Source organism: Harpia harpyja, chromosome 15 (genome assembly GCF_026419915.1).
Source record: "Harpia harpyja isolate bHarHar1 chromosome 15, bHarHar1 primary haplotype, whole genome shotgun sequence".
Lineage (NCBI taxonomy): Eukaryota > Metazoa > Chordata > Aves > Accipitriformes > Accipitridae > Harpia > Harpia harpyja.
Window position 1 is genome coordinate 30,003,509 of NC_068954.1, and position 15,712 is coordinate 30,019,220.

Here is a 15,712-nt window from a genome sequence, read left to right on the forward strand (position 1 = left end):
GACGTGACTTTTGGATGGTTGATCCTGGCAACACAACAGCTCTGTTTCAAGCATCTTGTCTCCTGGCTTTGACAGTGAGAAAGAAAGGAGATGGAGAGGACACAGCACTAAGGAAAATTGAGCCCTACACATGATGGGATACTGTTGAGAAATGGGGAAGAAAGTGGAGGAACTTTGTAGAGCTCAAGCAGCAGGAAGGCTTTCAATCCCAGGGTTCCTACAACCACTTCCAGGCCAAGAAAACACCGTCAGGGCTGTTCTCTACAGCTGGAGACAGCACCACCTGATCGTGGTTAACAATTCGTGCAAATTAGAGTCAATTACAGTCGGTTAGCAAGGAGATGGAGAGAGATACAGCAGACCCTCTCCTCCTTCACCCACTCTTTCCTCTGTTGCTTTCCTCTTGTATTAAATCTTCATCAGCTATGAGCTCTGGTTTGGTGTCATCTTTGTTCCCCGCCTACAGCAGTGAGGCCAAATGCTTCTTTGGAGGAGAGAGGGAAGGATCTGAGTGAGAAAAGCAGCTAGAGATGCTTACAAGGCAAGTGCCAAAGTGCACCAAGCCTCTGAGGATGCTCCAGGGTAATTGAAGGCTTCAAGGAAAGCTGCAGAGGACAAAATGAGTAAAAGATAGCTGCTTAAAAATCCTTTTGTATCAGAGGTCATAAGGTTTTTTTAACAGGCTGAACTTGAGTTATGAGATGCTGGTGCAAACCCTTGGATAACAGTGCAGTCCTAGAAGGACTGAAACTTTTGAAGGATACTGGTTTCAGGTAAGAACTCAAAAAAAGAGGCTCTCATGTGGCATTTATAACAGTTTTGATTGTGCTGAGTCCAACGGGCAATTCTGGAGGGCTTGTGAACTCTGTAGTTCATGGTCAGACGGTAATGGGGACCTGAGATGAGACCTTGCGGAAAAAAACCTTGGTGGGGGGGTTGTCTTGATTCAAGCAGTAAAACTCTGAGGGGGGGCAAGAGAGAACCAGCCTTTGGTGGGGAATCGAGGCAGTGCCACTGGGCGAGCAGCTTGTGAGTGACAGCCCGAGATGAGAAAAATGAGGAAAAAGTGAAAACTCCAGGGATGGGGACTGTGAAAAAGCAAACAGGGAGTTGATAAGAAGTGGCCAGGAAGGCTTCATGCAGCAGGAGAGAGCACAGGCACCCACGGCAGAGCTGCTGCCTTCGCAGGGAGGAAAACTTCAAATGCCTTCAACTAATGACTGAAAATACCTAAAAGAAGCAGAATTTATCTACTCTGCATGCTGAAGAAGGTTAATTCACAGAGCTGTTGAAGGCACAGCCACGCACAGTGGCTAGGCTGTTGTACTTAATGCTGTTAAAACCACTTTACTTGCAGAAGTAAAGCGAGGAACCCCGGTGGTTAAATCTTACTCCACATGGACGGGGTCATTCTTAACATGGGTGTTTGTGAGCTCCGTATTGAAAACCTGAAAGATCCCTACTGGTAGGATAAAAAGGGTAAAAAGTCTCTTTTACTGTTTCTTGACAGTCTGATATCCCCTGTGTCAGAGAAAGCCCTTTTAGGGCTGAGCATAGCTTAGAGTCTTGAGCTGACACTGGGCAAAGAAAACCTGAAAAGATGCAGACTTGACAAATAAAAGCTCCTTTGGTGGCAATTTCAGAACTTTACGGCCAGTCCACATTCACCTGGTCTTTCCCTGTGTTTCCTGGGAAATCAGGATAGGATGGTTTTGGATAAATTGTTCTTGGTGTTTAGAAAAAGCCTCACTGGCGAACCCAGGAGTGTCTCCTTGCCCTGCAATTGCAGGCAGAGCCAAACCCTGTTAGCAGTGGCAGAGAATGAGCCACGCATCATTATTAGGAGGTTGGGGGGGCTTTTTTTAACCCAAACAGGATGATTTCCAACCGATTACTTTGAATCTGAAGGATGAGTAATCGTGTGGTCGTGGGGATGATGAGGTTACAATTGTTAAAAGGAAGCCTTAAAAATTGTCGTGTCGTGTTCAAAGCTTGTGTGAGGGCAGCACCCATGTAACGGGGACCACAATATGCTGAAATGTTGCTCAATGAAACTTCAAACTAGACGGCTTCATTGTATAAGCATTGTTTTTTAAAAATAGCTTTATTGGAAACGTTCATATCCGTCGCGGGCAATTGCAGCAGAGAAGGTCAGGAGAGAAAAGCTGGGGTGTGTGTTGGAAATGGGAGCGTGCATGGGTAGGATTTTCTGCTCCTTGTTTTTGGGATAGCTCTGTAGGAGGGGAAAAGAAACCTTCAGCTCTCGGCAAGAGGAGGTGGAGAGGAAACGGACCCTGAGTCAGAGCTGCAGAGGCTCTGAAGGGCTCGGGACGCGGGCAGCAGCAGCGGGCAGGGCGAGTAGGCAGCGCGGGGCTGCAGCCCAGGACCTGCTCCCAAGGCAAGTAACTCCAAGCTGGGCTGAGACCTCGGTGGTTTGTCCTCTAAGGGAAGGTGGCTGGTTGGAATGATGAGGAGCTTTTTGGTGGGATCCAGCTGATGTCTGTCGCAAGAAAAATTCATAGGCGTCTGGCCGCGATGCCTCTCCCAGGGCCTCCTTCCTCCAACTTTTCTTTGCCTCCCTCGTAAGATAAAAACCCATCAGAGTTATTAGCGCCATTTCAAAGATACCATCGACCGCAACTAAAGCCATGGCTTAGACAGCAAAGTGTTAAAGTCTGTCCTGGAAACTCTCCAGGAGGAAGGGAGCTGGCCAGAGGCAGGCTTGGGTCCCTGCCAGCTGCTGCAGAGCAGCATCGGCTGCCTCCTGGCCACCCTCCCTGCCAGCCCCCTGGCCGGGACGCATGCCCGTCTGGAGTTGTCCCCTCACTTTCTTGGGATTTCTGTGATCTGTCACGTTAGCAGCGCTGGGTTGCTCATCTAGACATCACGGCTTGCTCCCCTTGGCTCTGCTGGCATCTTCTTCCATCCTACTCCATGACAGAGGGGCTTCGCCAGCACCTCCAGAGCACTTTGTGTAGCTGCACCCAGGAATCCTCCCTGCTCCTACCGCAGCTGGCCCATGTCCCAGCTCCGGGAGGAAACCCAAGCCATAAGGGATGTCCCCGCACTCAGAGTTTTTGCCTTTGCACTCATTGTCTGCCACTGCTGGAAGCTGCTTTGAGCGATGTCACGGCGGAGAAGGTCTCCTTTGGGATGGCAGTGACACGGGCATGTCCCGGGAGAAGGAAAGGCTGAGCCAAGGAGGCAACCTGGAGCCGGCCGGGGAGTTCCCTGCAGATCTGGCCCATCTGCCGTGGCATCCAGAGAGCTGGGAGGCCGTGGAAAGGCTGCCAGCATCGCTGCCAAGCACAAAATGGAAACATGACCTCAGCCTGAGAGCAAAACTGCCCTTCGCTTGGAGGTCTGGCCCCTTCTGCAGCTGGTGGGGCTGCTACCTCGGCCCCGCTCGTGGTGGTCCCGGGGAGCCCGTGATGCCAGGAGGCTCGCTGGCACTGCTGTGTTGGCCAGCCTGAGCTGTTCTTCTCAACAGTCTCCCTCACGAGGGACATCTGGGTGCGTTAAAAGCAGAAGCCACCAGGACTGGCCTGGCTGTGGGTAGGATGTGGTTGCTCAGCAGCCTTTGGGCACATCCTTGCCCAGGGGTTTGAGACATCTCCATCCGCACAACTCATTCTATTTGCCTCTTTGGTTGTCATCTTTAGCTCTCTGAATGTGCTCGTTCTGCAGTTGTCAGAAACCAGTTTGGACTCCTCGGTGGCTTTTGGAGATGCTGAGGCATTGACAAAACTTTTGCTGTCAGACCTTGTGGGAATGGAGGGAGAAGAGGAGGAGAGCTGGTGCCCAAACTGACTTCAGAGGGTGGACTGGTTGCATGAAAGCAACCCCTGGGGTACCCAGGCTGTCGGGAGCTGGTGGGTTTATCTGCCTCGCTGAATTAATCTTGGGTCAGGCACTTCTCTTCACATTCTCTGCCAGGGACGGTGAGCTCTGGATGTTTCTGAGCAAGCTGCAAGGGCATCTGTACGTGTGGCTGTGTCCACTTGGTGGCACTGTGTCTGCCTCGGCTCCTGCAGGTGAGGTGCCTGACCTGCTTTTGGAAGATGCTTTCAGATCCTCAGATTAGGTTATGCTACAGGGAGTGACCTGGTGTCAGCTGTAGTGGTGTTGCTCTGGGTACCTGCGCTGCAGGACCCTTCTGCAGGGATGCTCTGGGTACCTGCGCTGCATGGCTGCAGCCAGGCTCTTCACCATGGTGCACGGCAGGAGGAACCATGAGCATGAGTTGAAATAAGAGTGGTTCTGGCTGGATATGAAGAGGAACTTTTTCCCTATGAGGATGGTCAAGCATTGGAATAGGTTGTGCAGGCTCCATCCTTGAGCTTTTCAGGACCAAAGCCCGAAGCAACTTACTCTGATCTCATAGCTGTCCATGTTTCAAGCAGGAGGTTGAACCAGAGACCTCCAGAAGTCCCTTCCAACTTGAATTATCCTATGATGACTCTTCTGGCCATAGTAGGAACTTTGCTGCTTATACTCTCACATCTCAACCCATCTGCTGGCAGCAGCTGGCATGTCCTCCTCCCACCCACCTCCTTGACCATGAGGGCGTCCAGCTCCTGCCTTTCTCAGTGTGTCTCTCTCAGCAAGCTCTGAGCGTGATACAATCCGTTCCTCGTCGCCCGTTTGTGCTGCCGACGCATTCGCCGGTGAACCGGCACCAAGGAGCTGAGTGTCGCCTCCAGCCTCTGCAGGCAGGCTGGGAGCTGAGGTCATAGCTTGCTGGGTGGAAATATTTACTAGCACAGTCGTTCCTGATGTGTTTTCTGAGCCTTTTTGAAAGGCAGGAATCCACCTTCCCCTGCAGACCCGCCTAGTCTGTTGGCACGGGTGCTTTGCTAAGTCTGGAGACAGCTCTCTGGCCGTTTAGGTAGACCCTGTCCAGGAAGGGGACAGTGCGGTTGCTGTCACGAAGCCTTAAAACATATTGGTCTTCCCTCTCTAGCCCAGTCCAACCTCACAGTGTTTCCTTTCCCAGGACTGGAGCGCTTGGGTGAGCTCCACATTCTTATTAATAAGAGAGCAGGTATTGATTCAAGCTGTTGAATTGATGGAGAAAGTACCTTGCCCCTGGATGGATTATAACATCCCTTAAATGCTCTTTATTTCTCATTGAAATCTGTTTATCTCCATCTGGATCTTGCTCTGCTGTTGGACAAGAAAGATCCTTCTGCACTGAGAAATTTTTAAATGCCTCTAATCGCAGTTCATTCATCCCATCACCTTCCCCTGGATGCACACAGCGCTCTTCAACCTCTCATTGCACGGCAGGACATACGGACTCTGAATCTTTACTGACCTGCTGTGATGTTTTACCATCCTTCTTCAAGGGCAGGTGCCAGAGCCAGGGTCGGTGCTCGTGCCTTCAGAGGTGTGTTAGGCTTTGGAGAAGCCAAGCACATAGATTTGACTTTCCTGAAGGCGTGAATTCATCTTACCCACCTTTAGATGCCTTCACCTGAGCATCACTTGGAAGTCGACAGAGGGGAACAGCTTTTCTAGGGCATGAGTCATCTGGGCTATTTTGGAGATAAACTGTACCAGCTCTGCCCAGGGATTTCACGTGTGGTTTTTCACTTGAGTGATTGATATGGTGCCCATGGAAAGTTGCCCTCCTAGGTCAGTTTGATTGTGTTTTCTATCAGCCAACCTACGGCAAGCTGCTAGCTTCAGATCAATACTTCCTTCTTCTAACTGGCTTGATGAGAAAATCACAACTGCCTGGGTCAGGTTAAGAAACTGCCATTTCTCTTTTAGCAGTCGCTGCCAAATTTAAGCAAACTTGTGTGGTTCCTGTGCCCAGGCTGGCTCTGAAGAGCTTTAAGATGAGGTGCAACTGTCTTTTTTGTGCCCTGATAGTCAATGATCTGCTTTATATGCCTGAAAGGCTTGGAGAGGAAAAAGCCACCCGCAAAGCCCCGTGAGCCACCCAACCCCCTTCTCTGCTGGGGAACCCTTTGGCCCCAGTTTTTTGCAGGGGACACGCAGACGGCAGGGGCCGGGGGGGGTGGGAAGGGCAGGACCCACAGCGGTGGCACCCCCGACCCTTCCCAGCTGGCTTTAACCCCCGAGCAAGCCCACGCTTTAACCTTTAGAACGCAGGATGCTCTGGTGGTCCCCAAACCCGCCCTGAGGGTGGAAGAAGAGCCAGTTTTTTGCTGTAGGTGCAGGACAGGCTGGCAGCGGAGACCCGGGGTGGACTCCGGACCGGTGGCCAAGGAGGTTGTGCCATAACGGGGGGGTTACAACCTCTGATGCCAACGTGCCCGGCAGCTCAGAGCAGTGCCCAGAGCGTGCCAGAGGCTTTTGTTCATTCTCCTGGTGTTTAGGAAAACACAGTTTTGCCGGCTATTATTTCTTTATCTGGATACAAACCCTCTGGGCATTTTAAAGGGAAATAAACAATTTCCAGTCACTCAGGTGGTGACATTTGCAAACTGCTGTAAACTTATACGGCCTCTTTCTGTGAAACTGTTTGGCCGGAGCTTCTCTAATGAAAAAGGCAAAGAAGAGCAGGTAGCAGTCGACGTACATACGCGATGGGCTTTCATGCGATTGCCACATCGGAGTTGTTTTTAAGGCTATATTAAAAAGGCAGAAGTCTATAGAACCTCCTGTACAAGTCGGGCTGTGCCTTGCTTGGCAGGGAACGTGCAGTGAGGAACCCACCGTGTTGTCTCGGTGCTTGCAAATCCCATGGGAGAGGCTTGAAATTGGAGGTGCAGATTTGGCACCCGGCTATAAGGGAGACGACAAAGCCACCGAGTTATTGCATTTGCTCCCAGAGTCAGGAGAGGGCGTGCGGCGTGGGGCCACAGACAGGGTTTGCTACAGAAACTTTTAGTCAACTCGAAGGTTGTTTCGAAAGCTAAATTCAGAGCCGCTCCGGCTCCTTCCCCAGCCCATTGTTGTGGTTTTACAATCACATTTTCCTGTTTTTAAAACAAATGTTTTTCTCTCCCCTGGGGCTGTATGAAAGCCCCACAAGAGCGGCAAGGGAAGGTGGTCGCAGGACCGCGCTGTGCCTGGGGGGCTGCAGACCCAGAGCAAACCCACCCGCCGGCATCGCCCCTTCCCTCCAATTGCCGTTTGCTTTGCGCAACGCGCAGCAGCGCTAACAACAGCGGGAGAGTGAAACAGGCAGGCAGAAGTGTGATTATTTTCATTTATTTATTTTAAAGTCGATGGTTCCTCTTTACCGCACTGTGGTTTCATGCTCAGCAGCAGGACGGTGAAGGTATTTTTGTAGGTCTTACTCAAGGAGTGTCTATTTAAAACAAACTTTTGGGCTGCCAAGCTCATGTCATTGTTCAGTTAAAAGCACAGGCGGAGGACGGGGCTCGTGGGGAAACGGGCTGGCTGGCGGCAGCCCCTTGAGGGCTTCTGCCACTTCGGCTGTCTGACGGGTCCTGTGAGGTGTCTGAGGGTCCTCGGAGCCCGAGTCCCAGCTGAATCCGTGCAGAGGGTGGACCCACTGCGGTGTACGCCGAGGTAGTGCAAGACAAGGGCCGGTGGAGGAGAAAAACTATTTATTATACAAGTTCCTGTATGCAGAGTGTCTGCACGCTCCCAGCATTTCGCAGTCAAATGTGAATAGTTTTACATTTCCTGAATGAAAGTCAAGAAGTTTACATGCTGAGCAGTAGCTCTGCTGAGCTGCTTCAGCCATGCCCGGTGTTTCCAGGCAGGATGCAACCGGGACCAAAATCGCACTGGGAGTGGGCTAACGCTTGCCCAGCATGGCCAGGACCTGCTCAGCCCCTGTTCTGGCCCTCCTTCCTTCACTTGGACAACTGAGAGCCTGAGATAGGAAACACAAACCCTTCAGTGCCCAGCACACGTCCCAAAGACCCGATCGATCGCCCACTGCCTGTTTACCCAAAGCACCGCTCGGCACCTCCTTTCCAGCCCAGCCTCCTGTTGCCCAATGCAGGGCGTGAGTTGCTGCTCTCGTATCGTACATCAGCAAATAAAAAAGGCATCAAGCACTCTTGTGCCCAAGTCAGCAATTCGCCCACCTGCTTGCTGGGTCAGCTAGTCCCGCTGCTGCTGGCAGGCTCAACAGGTTGGCCTCAAACCCTCCCAAGCATCCCAAATTCAATCCCCAGCAGAGAAGAAATGGGGGGGCGGGGGGAAGGAGAAAGTCGGTGATAAAAAGGTAGGAGTTGGGAGGAATGCTTTAATCCCTGCTTGGGCACCAAGCAGGTTCCCTGATGCATTTGTAGCTGCAGGCTGCTTTGGTCAAGCTGTTTGCAGAGGGATGCCGGGCAGTGCCATGCAGGGCTCTCCGGTGGCACCGGCACGAGGCTGGAGTTGAGGCCAGCAGGAGGGAGGTTTTTAGATAAGACCCGAGGAAACGGCGCAGGTTTCCCTTCCAATTGCATCTCCAAACCTGCCAGTGCCAAGACATGCTGCCTTGGGTGCCGTGTTGGCTGTGGCCCTGCTCTGGCGTGATGGGGCTTGTGCGGATGCGGGGAGCAGAGGCAGCTTTATCTCCCCTGCAGTGCACCCCGGTGGGGTAGGTAATGTCCCTGTCTTGGTTTGTAGGTGGAAGATAAGGGCATGCTTGGAGCAGATGCTGTGTGCTGGAGCATTACCAGATCTGCAGCTATTGAGTGAGAACAGCGATTTTCAGCATCTTATAATGAGGCTAAAGCATCCTACTGCCAGACTGTGAGTTCCTGCTGCAGCCCAGGGAGGCCAAAATATATCTGAGACAAGAACAACCCCATTTTCCCCCGGAAAGCAGGAGAAATCTTCATTTTTTCATATTCTATGAGGCCCACAGGTGACCTGGGATGTCCAGACCACGCACGGCCCTGGACCAGCCCTCACGAGAGCAGAGCTTTGTGGTTGCAGGACAGGCAGGTGGAGGAGCTGTGCGTTGGGGATGGAGAGCGTGTGGATGGAAGGAGGAGGACAGAGATCAGCACAAAGCCAGGGTAGAGAGTGCTGGGCTGTCCCCGAGGCTGTGAATCCCACCTGCAGCTCTGTGCGCTCCCCTCTTATGCTCGCGCAGCCCTTGTTTTGCTCAGGTAATTACAGAGCCATGGGGATGCAATCAGTCCCGGCAGGGGACTGCTGGCTGCTGTTCCCTCATTTTAACAGCTTCTTCCCTGTGGTCAGCAGGATCCCCAACGCTTGAACACAGCCCTCCCGATGCTGGCAACAGCCAGGCGTTCGCCCGGTCGCCACTGCACACCGCTTTGGAGATACTGGGCAGCTTTCTCTTCCCAGGGCTTCGGTTAGGACAGCCCCATGCCAAGAGAAAACTGGCTGCAGCCCAGGTTCCCAGCGTGGCTCCGTAAACCAGGGCGGGCCGGGGAGCTGAGCGCACGTCAGAGGACGCTCTCCTCCGGGGAGCATCGCTCTCGTCTGATCGAAACCGCCGTCACTCCTCACCCGCCGCAGCCACCACCTACGTGGCCTCTCGCTGTTCCAGATGTTCCCGCTTGCAGCGGGCAGAGAAACTGCGGGCAGCAGGCGTGGGAAGGGGAGGGCGGTGGTCCTGAGCTCAGGAGGGCAGGAGGTGGTGGCTGGGGGGGGTCTCTGAGATGCTCCTGGATGGGGGACGGAGGCTGGAAGAGCTGCCGAGAAGAGGGCTGCCCATGCCCCCCATGCACAGGTCTTCCCGGGCCACACGGCCAGCGTTGTGGCTCCTGCCATTTGCGGGGTCAGGAGTGCACCCCCAGCCCCCGGTAAGGTTCCCAGCCTTATCGTTGCGTTTTCCAGCTCTCTGGCTCGCTGCAGGACTTGGGAACGCGGTGTGATGGGTGGGAACTAGAAAAACACATCCAGCCGCTCAGCAAAGGCTTCGGTGGGGAACCGCCACCATTGCCCACCCTCCTTCCCCCTCCCAGGCAGACCAAGACCTTCTTCTGGCTCTCCTCCACCCCCAGCATCGGAGCTGAGCCCGCGTGAGGATGCTGCGGGAAACGTCCCCGCTTGCTATGAGCCGGCTGCTGGGGAGCTCGGACGAGCCCGGGCAGCCTCGAGAGTCTTTGTCTCCTTCGCCAGCAGTCTGAAGGTTGCACAACGTGTGGGGCTGAAGCGCATTCATCTCTGCCGATCAAAATAGCACGTTTCTTTCACAACCGGCAGTGGGTTCTGTACATGTCCCCCCGCCCAGCCGCAGCAGAGCCGCAGCCTTGCTGGCAGTGGTCTGTAAGGGAGGAGAGACTCAAGAAAGGGAAGCGGTGCCTTGCTTTCCAGGCTAAAAATACTGGCTGCGCTTCCAAAATAATCTTGGTTGAATGATCTTAATTGACCCCATGCTCCAAGGCTGCCGGCTGGTTCAATTCCCCATTAACTTCGGTCTGAGCTTTGGCCACCTGGATGGAGGAAGGTGTCGGTGGGATCTTTTTGCTAGTGGAGGTGGGTTTTGCTCTTCACGTGTAGGTAATTTTTGAATGGGGTTGTAACAGGACAAGCCAGGCTGCTGCTGCTGCTTTTTGAAAATGTGAACGTGAAAAAATTTCGCAAATTTCAAAGCTGAATACAAAGACCAGAAAAACTCTGGTTTTCCAGCCCGCCCCAAATCTGACCTTTTATTTGAGCTGTTATTTTGTAAGAGAAAAACACCAGCTTCCTCCAGGATGCCCTGGGGAAGATTTCCATGAGTTATACTGGAATGGGGAGCAACCTGCAGGAATGAAGGGGCTGGCTCTGCTCAGGAGGACCAAGCCCCAGTTTGCCCTTCCCGGTGTGTTTGAGCTTTCTTGAAGGATGAATTCAAGGGAATTTAGTGCACTGGACAGGAGAAAAAGCTAGATGGGGAGGATGAAACCCTTTTTCCTACTGCTGCCTAATGTAAACCATAGAGAACAGCCCCCACCAATCACACCTTTGGTTGGCTCCACTGAGTAATATGCGAATTTATGCAGAGTAGGGCTTGCTGGGACTTAGGTTGTGAAGTTATTAACTGTTCTCAGAATGAGCTGTTAGTCATAAAAACATTGTCATGGCAATTTTGGTGGTGTTGGGGCTCTGGGAGCAACGTCAATGTCCCACCTCGTGAGGCCGCCCGAGGCGAGGACAGAGTGGGCTTGAAGTGCCGACCCCCTGGCCGGGCAGGCGATGCTCAGACGAGCTCTCGTAGCCCTGGGATGTTTTTGGGCCTGTTTGGTGCTCACCGGTGGGTTCAAGGCAGCTCACCCAGCCCATATTCCTGGTTTCCCATTGCTCATGCATCCGGAGAGGCTTTGCATCTCGTCGTGTCCCTCTCGTCACCGCTTTGCTTTGTGGCGTGGGTCCTCCCGCGGTCCCAAAGCACAGCCCGTGCTGGTACATACAGGGACCCCCTTCCCGGCGGGGGTGTGAGCCTCCAGCAGCCCCCAGCCACGTGCTGGCTTCTTCCCCAGTCTGGGAAACGGCCAGCACTTTCGCAGCTCTCAGAAAATCAAGGACGTCAACACTTCTTCCCCCACCAGTCGGCTTCCTCCACTGACACCGATGCTGAGGTTTCCTTATTATCTCCCCCAGATTCAGTTTGGGATTCATCTGCAACTACCTTAAATGACTACCACTTCTGTTCCAGTGTTATTTTCCAAATCAGGGAGGCATTAAATGTAACCTCTGTAATTATGACTTAGTAGAAAAGTCTTTGTCCCTTCCTTCTGTCCTTGCTACAGACTGAACCTCTATCAGGTGCTGTTTGAGGGTCGTGCATCTCCTTAGATGAGCTTTTGCCAAGCATTTCCAAGGTGAAACTGGAGACCAATGAGGTTTTGAGAGTTTGGAAATGAAAGGGAAGGAAAAGCTGATCCAGAAGAAAACTGGCATAAATGAAAGGGAAAGAGAAAGGCCCAAAGGCGAGAGATGCACCATGAGCGGCTGCAGTTTGAGCCTCCCAGCTTTAGAGTGCCGAAAATAACCGCTTGGTAACTGGGGCTTACAACTGTGTGCCAGCCTGTGTGCATGCATGCATGCTTGATATGTAACTTCCCATATTCTGTTCTGGTATTGTAAGAATGAGCAAAATAGCTCAGCAAAAACACAGCCACTGCCCACCCATCTTTCAGTGTTTATCTCGCTGCGTCTGCACCGATTGACCTCTGGGGATGCAGGGTGCTGCAGCCGAGCAGCGGCTCCTCCAGGTCTCCTCGCTCTGGGATGAGGCAGGGTTTTGCTCTGCATTTGAAGTGATTTCTTCTTTGGAAAAGAGAAGTGTAATTCAGTGGTCAGAGAATCCCCCATGCTTTGGATTTCCTGGAAATGCAGCTGTCCTCTTGCAGAGGAGCTGCAGCCAAATAACCACTGTCGCAGGCTGTTCACCCTGTGGTCAGTAAGGAAATCTTGGGTGATATTGCCGTGCCTTTGAACGGGATTTGAAGGCTCTGAGCATCGCCTCCTTCGCTCTGCATTGGGCTCATTTACTTTCTTTGAGATGTTAGGTCCCCACCGTGCACTGTGTGGGGATGCTCCCGTTGTCCTGCCCTCAGCTCATCCCCTCCTCATCCCATCGTGTCCGGCTGCAACGGGAACTGCCCCTTCCCAGCCCTGATAACCCCGAAAGAGTCCATGGGCGAGCTCCTGCAGCAGGGTGATGGGAGAGCCCCGACAGCAGAGCGAGTCACTGGGAAACACGCAGGAGAAAGGTATGTCTTAAGCCTGCAATTTTATGCAATTTAGGAGTTTTACTCGGGGCTATGCGGAAGTGCCTATCTCCAATTAGGTTTGCAAAGCTCTCCTCAGGTTAGGGCATTCTGCCAGAGCATTTGCTGCCCCTTTTCTCAGCAGTTTGGTGGCTTGAACATTCACCCAGGATGGAGGGGACTCAGGCTCAAGTTTGGCTTCTAGCATCAAGGATTTGAACCATATTCCCACTTGCCCTGGGTCTTCCTAACCACTCAGCTGAGGGATTGCTGGGACAAGCTGCTCGCAGTCCCTCCTGTTGAAGCAGGTCTGCTCTATATAATAACGAATTTATTTGGTATGAGACGATGTGGCTCCCTCCTCCTGGAGAGGAGGGTGCTGCTGGGTGCTCCCATAGGTGAGCAACCTGAGTTTCGGGTCTTGCTCTAATGGTTACTGCATTTGCAGTACAGCTGCTGAGGTGGTCAGGGTCGAGAGCAAGGGGACTACAGGGAGAGGTGAGGGGAGCTGCTCTGTTTTAGGGTAGGGAAGAGGAGATGAAAGAGAGGTCTAGCCACAGCCTACCGCAACCTGAGGGCACGCACAAGACAGCAGAGTCAGCCTATTCCCAGTGGTGCCACACATTACAACCAAAAGCATCTGGGACAGTTTGCGGTTGGCCGGTACAGGCTGGACAAGCGGAGATCTTTCGCAGCCCTGGAGTAGGCATGCAGAGAGGTGGAAGGTCTCCATCCTTGGAGATGACCAGCCTGAGCGAGGGAAAGCCACGACCCCCTTGCTGTGGTGGTGGGGAAGGTGCTGCTCTGAGCAGGAGGCTGGACTGGAGCCTCCAGAGGTCCCTTCCCACCAGCACTCCAACCCCTGAGACATCTGCCTGTCCCAGGGTGGCTGTAGGACCGGCGTTTTAAAAAGAAAACATCACCCAGTCCCAATGGGATGTAGAGACGGGAGGTACTGAAGCCTGACCGGAGTGTCAAAAACCCAGGATGCTACATGCTGGATGTTTGAAAGACAACCTAAGTATTCACGTGGATTTTAGAGCACCTCAAAATACTGCTCTGAAAAGGAATGTTTGGCTCAACTTCAATTAAAGAGCTGCTATGCTGCTTAAATTTAAGGCAGACTGCGATCCGCGTAATGTTCTGGATTAATAGAATTTAATTTTCAAAGACAATACACTTAGGACTAATATAAATAGCAGTAGAAAAGGCTGGCAAGCTTCATGGCTCCTTCCTGCTTGCACATCCCATCTCTTTCTGGAGCCACCCTTATTTTTACCAGCCGGATGCACCAAATCCAAATGATGTGACCACTTGAAAGGACTTGTCGTTGGTGACCGAGTCCCAAGGAAACGGGCAGGAAACGGCACCAATCTGCCAAAGACAGCCCTGTGTTTTCAGCTTTGCGTCCTCTGCGCTGCCATACAGCTCTCACTGCAGACTTGTACTGGATTTCAGATTTTGTAAGTAAATCTGGGGTGGAAGAGTCTTTTCCAAACCTTAATTAAGTGAATAAGTCTGGGCTCAGGGTCCAGCTGCAAGAGGTTTTAAATGTTCGGTTCCTAGCTCTTCCTCTTTAAATGTGTCTATGAATTGTACCGGACTCTCTCGAGCAAAGAGCAGGGTCCTGCCCGAGCCGGCAGATTTGGGAAGCGACATAAAAAGCTGCAGTAACGGCAGAGCTTCTTACCGAAAAGCTCTTGCTGCAAGAGGCAAGTTTCTTAAGTTGCTGCATGTCACCAACCCGACCCTTACATTTTCTGTATCTGGGATTTATAAGCTGTAGTGAAGCTTCTCTGTGGCTCACTGATCTTAGCGGGATCGGTTTGGTAGGACCGAACACAGCATGGTTGGCGAGGAGGAGCCGTTGAACCCGCGGAGGTTAAATTCAGCGAGCACCTTGCCGTGTGACTTTCCTGTGATGTTAACAAAAGTAAGATGTTAAGATAGAACCGAAATAATCTCAGTTTGAAGCAAGCATGTAAACCAAGGATGGCATCACGCGTCCAAGCAAAACACAGCTGGGACAGAGCGACCCTCCAAAGGCAGCAGCCCCAGCAGTTAAAGCCGCCACCTGCAAACGCTTTTAAGGCATTTTGGTGGTGGGTTTTATATCCCACTGGGCTGTCGCTGGGGCTCCGCGCCGCTGTTCCTCGCGGCACGGATTATGCTTTTCTGTTTGCCCTGCATCAGCTTGCTGGTCTGTGCGATGGCACCAGCCCTGCGCGTGTGCGCGCATCAGGCACCGCAGGAGAAGCACCGGGGAAAAGCTGTGGGTGCCGGCGTGGCCCGTGGGAACAGCAGCGGCCGGACACCACGGAGCATCCCACAGCGGTGCGATGAGCGGCAGTGCCCGGGTCCGGTGCGAGGCTGAGGCCACGGCGGGGAGGATTTCGGTGCACAGAAGGTGCTTTTCCAGCCCAGCCATGCAACGGGACCGGCTGAGGGGCTCTGCACACCCACGCCAGGCTGCAGGGGACAGTTCAAGGAGCCCCGTTTTGGCTCAGGCTGGTGAATCCCAGTTCTGCCCAGAAGTGCAGGCGCCCAGGCTGGTCCTAAGTGCTTGACACCCTCGGGCTGGTCCCGGGTGCAGGAGCCCCGGACTGGTTCTAAGTGCATGACTCCCCCGGGCTGATCCTAAGTGTTTGACACCCCAGGCTGGTCCTGGGTGCAGGAGCCCTGGGCTGGTCCTAAGTGCGTGACCCCCCCAGGCTGGTCCTAAATGCTTGACCCCCCCGGGCTGGTCCCGGGTACAGGAGCCCCAGGCTGGTCCTAAGTGTTTGACCCCCCTGGGATGGTCCCGGGTGCAGGAGCCCCCCCAGGCTGGTCCTAAGTGCTTGACTCCCCCAGGCTGATCCTAAGTTCTTGACCCCCCCAGGCTGGTCCTGGCTGCAGGAGCCCCAGGCTGATCCTAAGTGCTTGACCCTCCCCAGGCTGGTCCTAAGTGCTTGACCCCCCTAGGCTAGTCCCGGGTGCAGGAGCCCCAGGCTGGTTCTAAGTGCCTGACCCCCCCAGGCTGGTCCTGGCTGCAGGAGCCCCAGGCTGATCCTAAGTGCTTGACCCCCTTGGGCTGGTCCTAAGTGCTTGACCCCCCTAGGCTA

At 53.3% G+C, this 15,712-nt stretch overlaps 1 protein-coding gene across 1 annotated transcript in view; it reads left to right on the plus strand.

Annotated features, from left to right (window-relative positions):
- Positions 1–15,712, plus strand: part of HDAC7 (histone deacetylase 7) — a 90,510-nt gene that overhangs the window by 17,958 nt on the left and 56,840 nt on the right. The gene's annotated exons all lie outside the window — the stretch shown is intronic.